Source organism: Crocodylus porosus, unplaced genomic scaffold (assembly GCF_001723895.1).
Source record: "Crocodylus porosus isolate Cpor-Errol unplaced genomic scaffold, CroPor_comp1, whole genome shotgun sequence".
Lineage (NCBI taxonomy): Eukaryota > Metazoa > Chordata > Crocodylia > Crocodylidae > Crocodylus > Crocodylus porosus.
The window spans coordinates 12,324,727-12,335,750 of record NW_017728907.1 but is presented as its reverse complement, the minus strand read 5'-3'; the positions used below and the strand labels follow the sequence as shown (position 1 = coordinate 12,335,750).

The 11,024-nt window shown below is 45.3% G+C and overlaps 1 protein-coding gene across 2 annotated transcripts in view; it reads right to left on the bottom strand.

The window, feature by feature from the left end:
- Positions 1 to 11,024, bottom strand: part of FAM78B (family with sequence similarity 78 member B) — a 28,723-nt gene continuing 17,699 nt past the window's right edge. The window contains exons 4-5 of one of the 2 annotated variants that reach the window (XR_002100161.1): positions 1,056 to 1,194; positions 1 to 104 (exon numbers count right to left, since the gene is read on the bottom strand). The gene's annotated coding sequence lies outside the window, so the exon portion shown is untranslated. Of the gene's footprint in view, positions 1,195 to 11,024 lie in introns of both variants that reach the window. The other variant, XR_002100160.1, reaches the window with a different exon arrangement.

Here is an 11,024-nt window from a genome sequence, read left to right as displayed (position 1 = left end):
TGAGGCTCATGGTGCTTCCTGCTTCTGGGCAGCTGGCACTGCTTCAAGAGCTGCTTTCAGGGCGGTAATTTCATGCTGCCAGTGGAACTCAGCGACAGGCACAGCTGTGAAAATGAAAAGCAGCAAAGGAAAAAAGTAGTCCAACGTGTAAGGCCCTACTGAACGGTCCTGTATGCTGGCTGGGCCCCAGAAATAGGAGAACGGGGGTAGGTGCATTTTTCCATGACCAGGGTCCCCTGTCCCTCCCTGAGATACAAGGTGCTGGCTACAGTAATGGGAACAGGGAAGGAAACCATAAGCATTTCAAATAGGAAACTTTCCAGCCTACTGTTTCCTATGGGATGGCATCACACCAGGACATTACTTCTCTAGGGGCTTGATGACACACAATCTGACCTTGAGGTTCACCATAGTACCAGAAAACCTTGAGGGCACTGTATCTGGGCACGATGTCACTGCTCAAGGCAAGCATCAATCCCTTTGAAGTCAAGGCCAAGACTCCCACTTGAATTCAGCAGCATTGGATCAGGGCCAAAATAACTATGGCACCCAATTCCTGCTGATTTCAATATCTCCAGTGCTAGGGGCCTGTCTACTACTGTACAGAGCTCGGTTCCATTTCGAGTTGGCTCGTTTTTGGCTGTCAAGTAACTAAACCGAGCTGAGATCCAAATGTGAACACAGCTCCAAGGAATCAAAAGAAAATGAGCTTTTCCCCAAAGGCATTAAAAAAAAAACCACAACCTGAAATAAAAGGTAGAGTAGCACTAGCAGGCAGTAGAAAACATCCAGCAATGGAGACACATGAAGTTTTCTACTGCAATCTCACTCTTATACATGTCCAGTAGCTTCTGATGAGACAAATTATCGATTCTCCCTCTTCCACATGCATGCACACATAACAGCAACAACTTTACTCTGCTTCTCTAAATGCTGCTCAGCTTAAGACGCTGTGAAAGTAGGATGCTTTTCACCTTGAGGACAAAAGCTGCGGGAGGATTGCAATGGATTAGAGGAAATCTATCTGCTTAGGGCACATTCTTTGAATTGTGTACCTGTCTGTTATCATAGCTCTGGATTCCTTCAGAGCTGAAGGGCCTCCCCTGCAACATGTTCTTGTTTGCTTTATATTTTATTGTAGAGAACTTAAATTCAATGATGCCATAGGAAATCCAAAGCCAGGGAGACAAATGCCTAGAGAAATATGCATGAATGTATCAGTAAAACAGGTATTCATTGTGTTGATGCCTGGTACTTGCATAGAGCCTCCTATCCACAGAATTCAAAGTGCTTTAGAGATTAATTCAATCTCAAAAACACCCCTGCTTTGGAGGACTAGCACCTTATTTCACATGAAAAATAAAGTTACCATATTTTCTTACTCCCCCTACCCAAAATAAGCATAAAGCTTCTTTTGGGAAGGTAGAATGAAGAAAAAAAAAAAAAAAGATTTTTCCAGGCAACTGAATTCTAGCCAATTGGAGCAGGGACAAAGTCTATTCATCAGAAGCTAAAGGTTTAACCCCATAACAGCCACTGCCAAATGAGCAGCAGCTTCTGGTTGCTCAGCCAAAAGCTGCTGCCGATTTGGCACTGCTTGTAATATGGTTAAATCGCTACATTTTGGCTGAATAGCAAACTCTGCATCTCCTCCATGCAGCTGGTGGGACTCAGCTCCTGGCAGCCATTCCAATGTCCCTATGCCTCCATTCCAGGACAGAAATCAGCTTCTTCACTTGAAACATGCACCCTAATATTGGAAAGGTATTCTTATGGGGAAAATGTACTTGATTTATACATGTACATATGGTAAGAGAGTTGCCCAAGTGATGCAATGAGTAAGTGGCAGAATTGGAAAAAGAACACAGGTCTATCTTTTCACCACTTAGCCACTCTCTAAAAGAGTTAGATGCGTATATGGGGAAGATGTAATTATGCAGGAACACGACATAGCCACTGACTTATTAAAAGGACATCATGAAGTGTGGTCATCCCAGACCCTCCATCCTTAAAATACACCAGGGTCAGGTATGATTCCCCCACTCAGCCATGCATTATCGCTTTAGATTCCTCACAAGTAGAATCTTGTAACTCCTGTAACTCTACTTCTCTGATAAGTTTTTGTTCAGCAAAGTAGCTCAGGACTTTCATGAACTTTTCAACACTCCCTCACAGGAAAGGCCCTATTTTCCACAGTAAGCATCAGGACAAAAGTTGTCATTTGCCATCATTCTCTTGAGGGAAAGGCTCCCTGGAACAGATCCTTCCTTGCTAGCTTCATGGGCTATGAATTCACATGCTGGATGGAAGGTTATACAGCAGGTGAATTTCAGGGCCAACTTGCTACAGATATAAACAGCCCCACGTTTGACCCTTTATGTACAAATTGACATTTAAAAAAAATAAATTTCCTTATTAACCTATAAATGCCTTTAGAGCTTTCTTCCTACCTGGCAATGACCACTGTTGTAGCTTCTTACAAACTGAGCAGGTAGAGGGGAAATTATTTTCATAAGTTATCCTATATTCACTCTATTTAGAGCTCCCAGCCCAATGCACTCGATGAGCATCTTAAGATCTTCAGTTTCATAGATTCATAGATGTTTGGGTCAGAAGGGACCTTAGCAGAGTTCAACCCCTTGCCGTAGGCAGGAAAGAATGCTGGGGTCAGACTACTCCAGCCAGGTGCATGTCCAGCATCCTCCTAAAGACCCCCAAGGTAGGGGAGAGCACCACCTCCCTTGGAAGCCCATTCCAGATTCTCGCAACTCTCACCGTAAGAAGTTCTTCCCAATGTCTAACCTAAATCTGCTGTCCATCAGTTTGCGACCATTGTTCCTAGTTACTCCAAGGGGTGCCCTGGTAAACAGAGCATCTCCTATTCCTTACTGACCCACCCCAATTTTATAGGCAGCCACAAGATCGCCTCTTAGCCTTCTCTTGCAGAAGCTGAAGAAATCCAGAGTCCTCAATCTCTCCTCCTAGGGCTTTACTTGCAGGCCCCTAACCATATGAGTGGCCCTCCTCTGAACCCTCTCAAGGTTATCCACATCCCTCTTGAAGTGTTGCGCTCCAAACTGGACACAGTACTCCAACTGCGGCCTGAGCAAGGTGGCATAAAGGGGAAGTATCACCTCCCTGGACCTGTTTGCCATGCAGCTGCTAATGCATGATAAAGTGTGGTTAGCTTTACCGATCACTTCGTCACACTGATGACTCACGTTCATCTTAGTGTCAACAATGATTCCAAGATCCTTTCCGCTGCTGTGCTGCTGAGAAAGTCATCTCCCAGCCTGTAAGCGTGCTGATGATTCCTTCTCCCTATAGATGCAGCATCCTGCACTTGTCCTTATTGAACTGCATCCTATTCTGTTCTTCCCACTTTTCCAACCTGTCCAGATCCACCTGGATTTATTCCCTACCCTCTAGCATGTTAACTTTACCCCATAATTTGGTACCATCTGCAAATTTGGACAGAGCGCTCTCCACACCCTCATCCAAGTCACTGATGAAGATATTGAACAGCACAGGTCCAAGGACTGACCCTTGCAGGACTCCACTGCCCACATCTTTCCAGGTCAATACCGACCCATCCACTAGCACTCTCTAGGTGTGACCCCTAAGGCAATTTGCTGCCCACCTGACCAACTGTGTAATCATCTACACCACAGCTGCTCAGTTTATCTGTGCGAATAGGATGAGACATCGTATCGAAGGACTTCTTAAAATGTAAGTAGATGACCTCTACCTCGATTCATACATCTAAGCATTTTGTGACCTGGTCATAAAATGAAACAAGGTTAGTCAGGCAGGATCTACTTACTACGAATCCATGCTGGTTGCCCTTCAGCATTGTTTTCCCCACTGGATTCCCACAAATGTGATCCTTAATATTTTTTTCAAAGGTTTTCCCGAGGATAGAGGCGAGACTAACTAGTTTACAGTTATCCATCTAGACTTCCTCCCCTTCTTTAAAATAGGGGCCATATTGGCCCTTTTCCAGTCCTCTGGGACCTGACACGAGCACCAAGAGTGCTCAAACAGCCATGCCAGTGGCTCTGCTATGACACTGGCCAAATCCCTCAGTACCCTTGGATGAAGCTCATCCAGGCCTGCTGACTTAAACACATCCAGCCCCTCCAATTGTCCTTTCACTAAGTCAGCACTAACAGTTGGTGGACTGGTGTCCCTTTTTGTGCCGGTCTATGATCCAAGTGGGAGATTTGTTCTGATCCACGTTCAGGAATATAGAGGCAAAAAACTCATTGAAGAACAAAGCTGAAAACAAAACTCATTGAAAACAAAGTAGTCAGGAAAAGTGCATACTTGGTATTAAGGGTCTCATTACTTAGTATCTGGTGTCCACACACGTCCATTTTCTACTCTACTCACTACTGGTTGACTCCATTTTAATTCTGCATAAACATTCCTACTTCATATATATAAAAGGAAGCAGCTGGTGCGATACAGTAAAGAAATACACTAGCCAACATGCTCTACATACCCTGGTGTTAAGTTTATCTTTGGTTACAAGGAAACAATGCCTGTTGGGCCTCTGATCTTAGGGTGGGGTGCACGTTGCTCACATATGCCCATGCAGACAGTTGTGATAGACCATTCCAATTTTGGAAAGCCCCAAGGTAGGAACCAGAGGAGGTGGGACAGGTGAGGGCTAAGATTGGTTTGCAGACTGGGTTGGCAGTCACTGGTCTAGAACAGAAAGGGTTGATGCAGAGGAAACCTCCCCTGCACCTGGGTAGGGCCAGCTAGGTTCTGATTTTCATAAGCAATGGAAATCAGTTAAGAAACAGAACCTACCTCTTGAGTCACTGCCGTCTAGAGTTTGGGTGACCTGAGCAAAATCAGCACTTAAGGGAGGCATGAGGAGCAAAACTTGCCAAGCCAGATTCCCCAGTTGGTGTAAATATCAGTTAATACCACTGAAGTCAGCCAAGCTACACCGGTTTACACTGGGAAGAGTCTGGCCTGAAACGTGGATACAGCTGCAGCTTGTGTAGCAGTTCCTGATTCATGCCTCTCCACCAACAGCAGATCAAATAAACCCATGTCCTTTTGGAAAAGTACCTGGGAAATTATTCAAATCAGATCCTTTGATCAAAAATGGGTAAACATCCAGCCTTTAAGAGTGGTGAATGGGGACAGAAGTGCAAGGCAGAAGAATGGGAAAACATTAACACCCTGCATGCAGATCCTGTGGCACTAGCACAGGCTCCAGCATCTGCTCCAAGTTCAGCCACTGACTCAGTACAAGGCACTGAGATGATGAACCAGAAGGACATCCACCTTGCAGGAAAAATAATTCCAGAGGTGAGACCCCACACCCTAGGTCACTCAAGGTACCAAGACTTTGCCTCTTGAACCCAGTGTTATTCTGGGAGATGAAAAAGCTAGACACAATGTACTTGGACTCTTTTTCTATCCTAGATCCTACTGTCCAACTGCAGCCATTCCATTTGGGACTTGTCATCCTCCCATTAACCCTAAAAATTAACCCTTAAAAAAGTGAAGATAAAACCAAGCCCAAAAATAAGAAGGAGAATGTTACTAAATAAGCAAGACTCTAATCAGAGCTGTCTTCCCTATATCCTGAATCTAAGAGGCTGGAGTGATCTTTACCCTCTTTCAGTACTTTCCCAGGCTCCTGTAGGAAAAAGCTTAGTCCAAGACTGAACACCATTCAAGTATTAAAGAATAAAACCTTAACACTGCTGGAGTCATTTGGCAAAGCCCCAGTGGAACTCAATGGGGCTTGGAATTCACCCTGGTTTTGGTCTGGCAAACACTGAACTGCATTCAAAACTTCCAAGCACCTTAAAACACAGCAGCAGAATAGGTTATCTGGCCATGATCATCCTCTGCAGCTGTAAGCCTAAGTAACACCTGCTGACTCAGAAAAGCAGGTGAAGGCATGGATGTATAGCTGATGGAAATCCTGAGTCAGATACTGTTTCCCTCAAGTAGAGGATGCATAGGATTTATGCAAACACCTTTCTTCACCGAGACTAATCTTCAAGAGAGCTAGAAATTGGCACAAACCATTAACCATGCACCAGATATGGTCTACCAGGTAGTACTCCAAAACAAGCCATAGGAGTGGCATCTGACCATCTGAAAAATCAAAAGCCAATAGCAAACTTAGCCCGTAGAAAACAAATATTCCTATTGCACAGGCCAGAATTTTCACAAAGGCTCAGTACCTACAGAAGGACCCAGATATTCAATAGCATCCTGCATGTGAGCAGCTATTCTTGGGAACAATGGAAAATCCCCACTATCATGCACACAAAACTAACAGAAAACCATGCACTTCTGGTTGAGGAGCAGGTTCTGACAACCTGGCTTTAAAGAGGCAGATTTCCTGCTGAGGAAACAGCCACCAGACCACAGGGGAACTACGGAGAGCAATGCCCAGTCAGTGAAACCAATGTTTCCTACTGCTAGCTTTTTATCCCAGAGAGCTCTTGATTAACTAGATGTTTTTGGCTGCCCCCAGGGCTTTAACTTTCTCTTGCAGCTCCAAGGGCACACACTGTCACATCTTTTGTGCACCAAGCACAAGCTTAACTTCTGAAATGTTTCTAAATTGGTTTTGTTCTGGTTTAATGAGACTGTGCAGACCCTAGCCAGATCAGAATGACTGCCTGGCATTATTTCTGCTCTCTTGCATGCTTTGCAAGGTCATTCCCAGAAGCAGCAGTATTAAACTGTTTGCCCAGCCTCACAGCTATCACAGCATTTTCCTCCATGATATCTGCACAGGACCGATTCCATACCTCACAGGTGTCAAACTCCCATCACATAGAATATCTTTTATTTGAGGGCCATTCTTAGAACACTAACCTCATCAGTGGCTGCCTCTCATGTTTTTTACTGGTATTAAGATTGGTGGCTGATACTAGAGAATTATCCCCAAAACGGGGACCAACATTCTTCCCAAACCGTCTGCCCCCTCTCCCAAACCTCCAGAGCCAAAAGGCAGAGCATGGACTTTAATATGACTGGACAGGGAACCCAGGTTGAGGAGCATCACAAAGCCCATAGGCTTCAGAGCTTGCATTAAGGGGAGACACAAGGGTCAGAGCCAGCGCCTCAATTTAAAGCCTCCTTTGACTTAAATGCACTCAAATCATTTACACCAGTTCAGGACCTGGCCCAGTATCTTTAACATGCTTTAGAACAGGGCTGCTCAACTGGCATCCCATAGGGCTTGTCAAAGCATCTGCTAGAGCCACTGTGCTGGCATGGATCAGGAACCCACAGGGTAAACTCTCACTGTTCATTCCTGCACCCTATTGTCTGCTGGCAAATGTGGGGTCTTCAGTCACCATTGGTGACTGAAATCAGTGACGAGGGGAGGGCAGGGTGAAGGGAAAATGTCCACCTGGGTTGTGCAGTCATGCCAACGCAGCAGTTACAGCAAATGCATTGACAAGCCACTGTCTGCCACTAGAGGTGGGTCATCCGGCCCATGAGAGGCCCCATGATCCAAATCTGGCCACTCAAGGCCAAATATATTGGACAGCCCTGCTTTCTAAGAATCCTACTCCTTGAGGTCCACATTCTCTGCTGAAGAGATTACAAGGGGCTGTGAAACACAAATGTGAAAAGTTCTGAAGTGAACTCCATTTTGCTGTCAAAATGGCTATTTATCAAACATTAAGGGTCTTTTTACCAAAATGATTGAAAATTTTTGAAAGATTTCCAAAACCTGCATTTTCAGTGACAGAGCCATTTCAAAAAACATTCTGAAATTTCAGTCTAAAAGAAAATCACAAAAAATACCACCAAGAGGAAAAACTAATCATCTTAGCAGTTTTTCTGTAAAAATTTAATCAAAGAAGCCCATTCCCTACTCCCAGAAAATCTCTCTCTCCTACAAAAAACTTCAAAAAGCTCTTTTTGATGACTACATCTGAATTTGACACCCAAACAAGCAGGCTGATTTTCTGAAACACTGAACCCCAGCAATATGCACTACCGTCAGACCCTCCACAGACTAGGCCACTGTATCTGGAAACTTTGGGCATGGGGTTTCAATATTCAACACTTCCAGTATAAAAAATAAGAAATGTATAATTAAATGCTACAGAAAATAATAAATCAAGAAGCAAAAGCAAGGGAACTGGAAGGAAGTCTGAGAACTACATGTAATAAGTGTGGGGGTGGGAAGAGAAGGGGGTCTGGAAAATCTCTGCTTCTGGATGTAACGAACACTCTGCCCCATGGAAAGCACACAAGAGACCTGAAGATTTGGGGAAAATTCTGCACATGCTCAGTTCTGAAGCCTCAAGCCTCTTAGAGCAGTGATTCTCAACCCATGAGTCGTGACCCAAAAGTAGGTTGTGAGAATATATGAAAGGGTCACAAACAAACTTTAAAAATGGACCCATCAACTTAAAAATGGATGGGAAAAACATAGGAAACCATGGATTTTCCCTTGCAGGCTGGCAAAGTTCCAGCCTGCAAGGGGCTGCTTGGGGACCCCATGTCCCACACTCCCCCACACACTAGGGAGCTGGGGCCTAGGGGCAGCAGGTAGGGAGTGAGAGGCACAGGGTCAGGACTGATCACTGATGTTTACAAATGGGTCCTAGCACAAAAAATGTTGAGAACTGCTGTCTTAGTGAGTCCAAGGTAGATTACAATCAGCTGTGAGGGAAGGGGACAGACTTGGCCTTTTGTGGTCCATGAACCAGCAGTGCTCTGTTGTACCCTGTAAAAGCCTAGCAGTGCAGTCCATATATATATATATATATACACACACACACACACACATACATATACATATACACACATACACACACCCTCTGAGAATGGAAAAGTTACTTGGGCTCTGGCTAAGCAAGATGCAGGACACAGGAGCTGTCACCACGAGGCTGCAGGGCAAGCTGCTGACTGCATACATTGAGGCTGACTTGGACAGGATTCACTCCTGCAGAAGACAGCAGTACTCTTTCCATTCTTCCACAGAGGGAGACTGTACCCAAGAGGCTCCTATAAAGGCAACAAAGTCCAGTTGGGGGGGGGGGACCTTGTCCAGACAGCCCTTTAGCAAGGGTGGAGGAAAAACCATGCCAACAGGTTTCAGGGCACACACACTTAATCTTTGGAAGGATGAGGCCTGCCAGTTTCCTTCCTTCAGCAGCTAAAATAATTGTATCCTAGCCAGGAGAACCCAACTCCTTATTTCTAGTGATTTTTGCTCCAAAGACCCTGCTGTCATCAGGCAGGAATAGCCCCTGCTGAACCAAAAAAGAAGACCTTTACCTGCAGAGAGGCAGGGCTCCAAAGTATGGCTGACACCCAAATACAACCTTGGGGGCTCAGTGTAACCCCAATGTTGCCAGAGCCCAGGGCAGGGACAGTTTCTCCATGGCAAGATACAGCAAAACAGCAGCACTGTCCTAAGGAAGAGAACAAGATGCCTCCATGTAGACTAGGGATGTCAAACTCATCTAGCCTTGCAAGCCTGGACACTGGGCAGGTCTGTAGGGCAGGTCTGTAAATGGACCAGGATGGACTTCTTGTGCAGCACCCCAGCACTGGGTCTAGTGCACATGCAGTGTGTAGTACACACCAGCCTTGGGGCTCACTGCGCACATGTGCCCCAGACCCAGCACTGCAAGCAGTACAAAGGATCAGTCTAGGCCACCACATGCAGGAAGCCCATGCCCCAGACCCAGCACATGCTGCATGCAGCACATAGGGCTTAAATGGTGCCCTGTCAGATTGGCTCTGTGTGCTGGCTCTGGCACAGCCCAATCCAAACCATCCCCATAGCTAATGCACAGGGCCGAGTCAGTGGGGCACAGCATGCAGTGCACATTGTGGACAGACCCAGTGTTGTGTGCAGGGTGAGCAGCACTGGGTTCAGCCTGTGTGCATATGCAGCATATGGGGTCACGGCCAACATATGGGTCAATCTGTTTTTGCTAAATGAACCTAATCATTTGCACTGCTTCCTCCTTGAGGAACAACTGCCCCTAAAGGCTGTCCAGCAACCAGAAGTTTAAGATATACTATCATAATTGATCCTTTCTGGGAGTGGGACTGGGAAAGAGAAGAGAAATTCTCTCAGAGGAAGGAGGAAAAGAAGGAAATGCCATAAGCTATAATCCACAGCATTTCTCTCCTCTCTCATCATGACATCTCATCATCTCCACAACCACCAGGGATGTCACTGAAACCAGGTACTGAAGAAATTGCAAGCGGTAAGTAAAAAGACAGAAAGATCCAGTAATCTCCCAAACAGCCTCAACAGTGAGAAAACTGCAGGGCAGTTCCCAAAGACAACATTTCCCAAACAGATACCAATGGCCAACTAGAGGCTTCATTTCACTCACAGACACACAAGTCCAAGCATTCTTCATAAAAGCTACCATCCTGTTGCTACAGAATGGGAAAACCACTGAGGAATTTTCATGAACAACCATCCCTTTTCCCTAGAAGGGGGTGAAAATATTTCCTTCAGTCCCCATTGATGGTCTCCAGCCCTTACTACCCAGGCTTCATAGCAGGCAGCATGGTCTGGAAGCATTAAGTGTGCAGATCTTTAGTTAACTCTGTTCTATGAAAGGCTGGGAACGAGGTTTTCCACATGAACAGTGGTTTGTGCTGGGAACAAAACAAAAACCCACCCCAAACAGAGCAAGCCCCCCAGATTCTTGCAACCAACTTATGTCTGCAATAAAAGTGTCCAAATCCTGGAGTATTTCAAGCTTTTCTGGATACCAAACAAACATAATCAGCATCTGGTTCACCTCAAGCTGGGTATGCCAACATTGCTCACAATTTGCCTCTTGACTGAGAATTACTTTTGCATCTATCAAAGAAGGGTGTGAGGGGGAGGGGAGAGACTGGAAAATTAGTGCATCTTAAAAGTAAACGACACCTAGATTTCCCTTAGATTTCACTCAAAGAATGGAAAGAACTATGGCAGCTCCTACCTTCACAACTACTTGAAACACACCAAGACGCATGCAACGTGTCCCAATTCTTTTTTA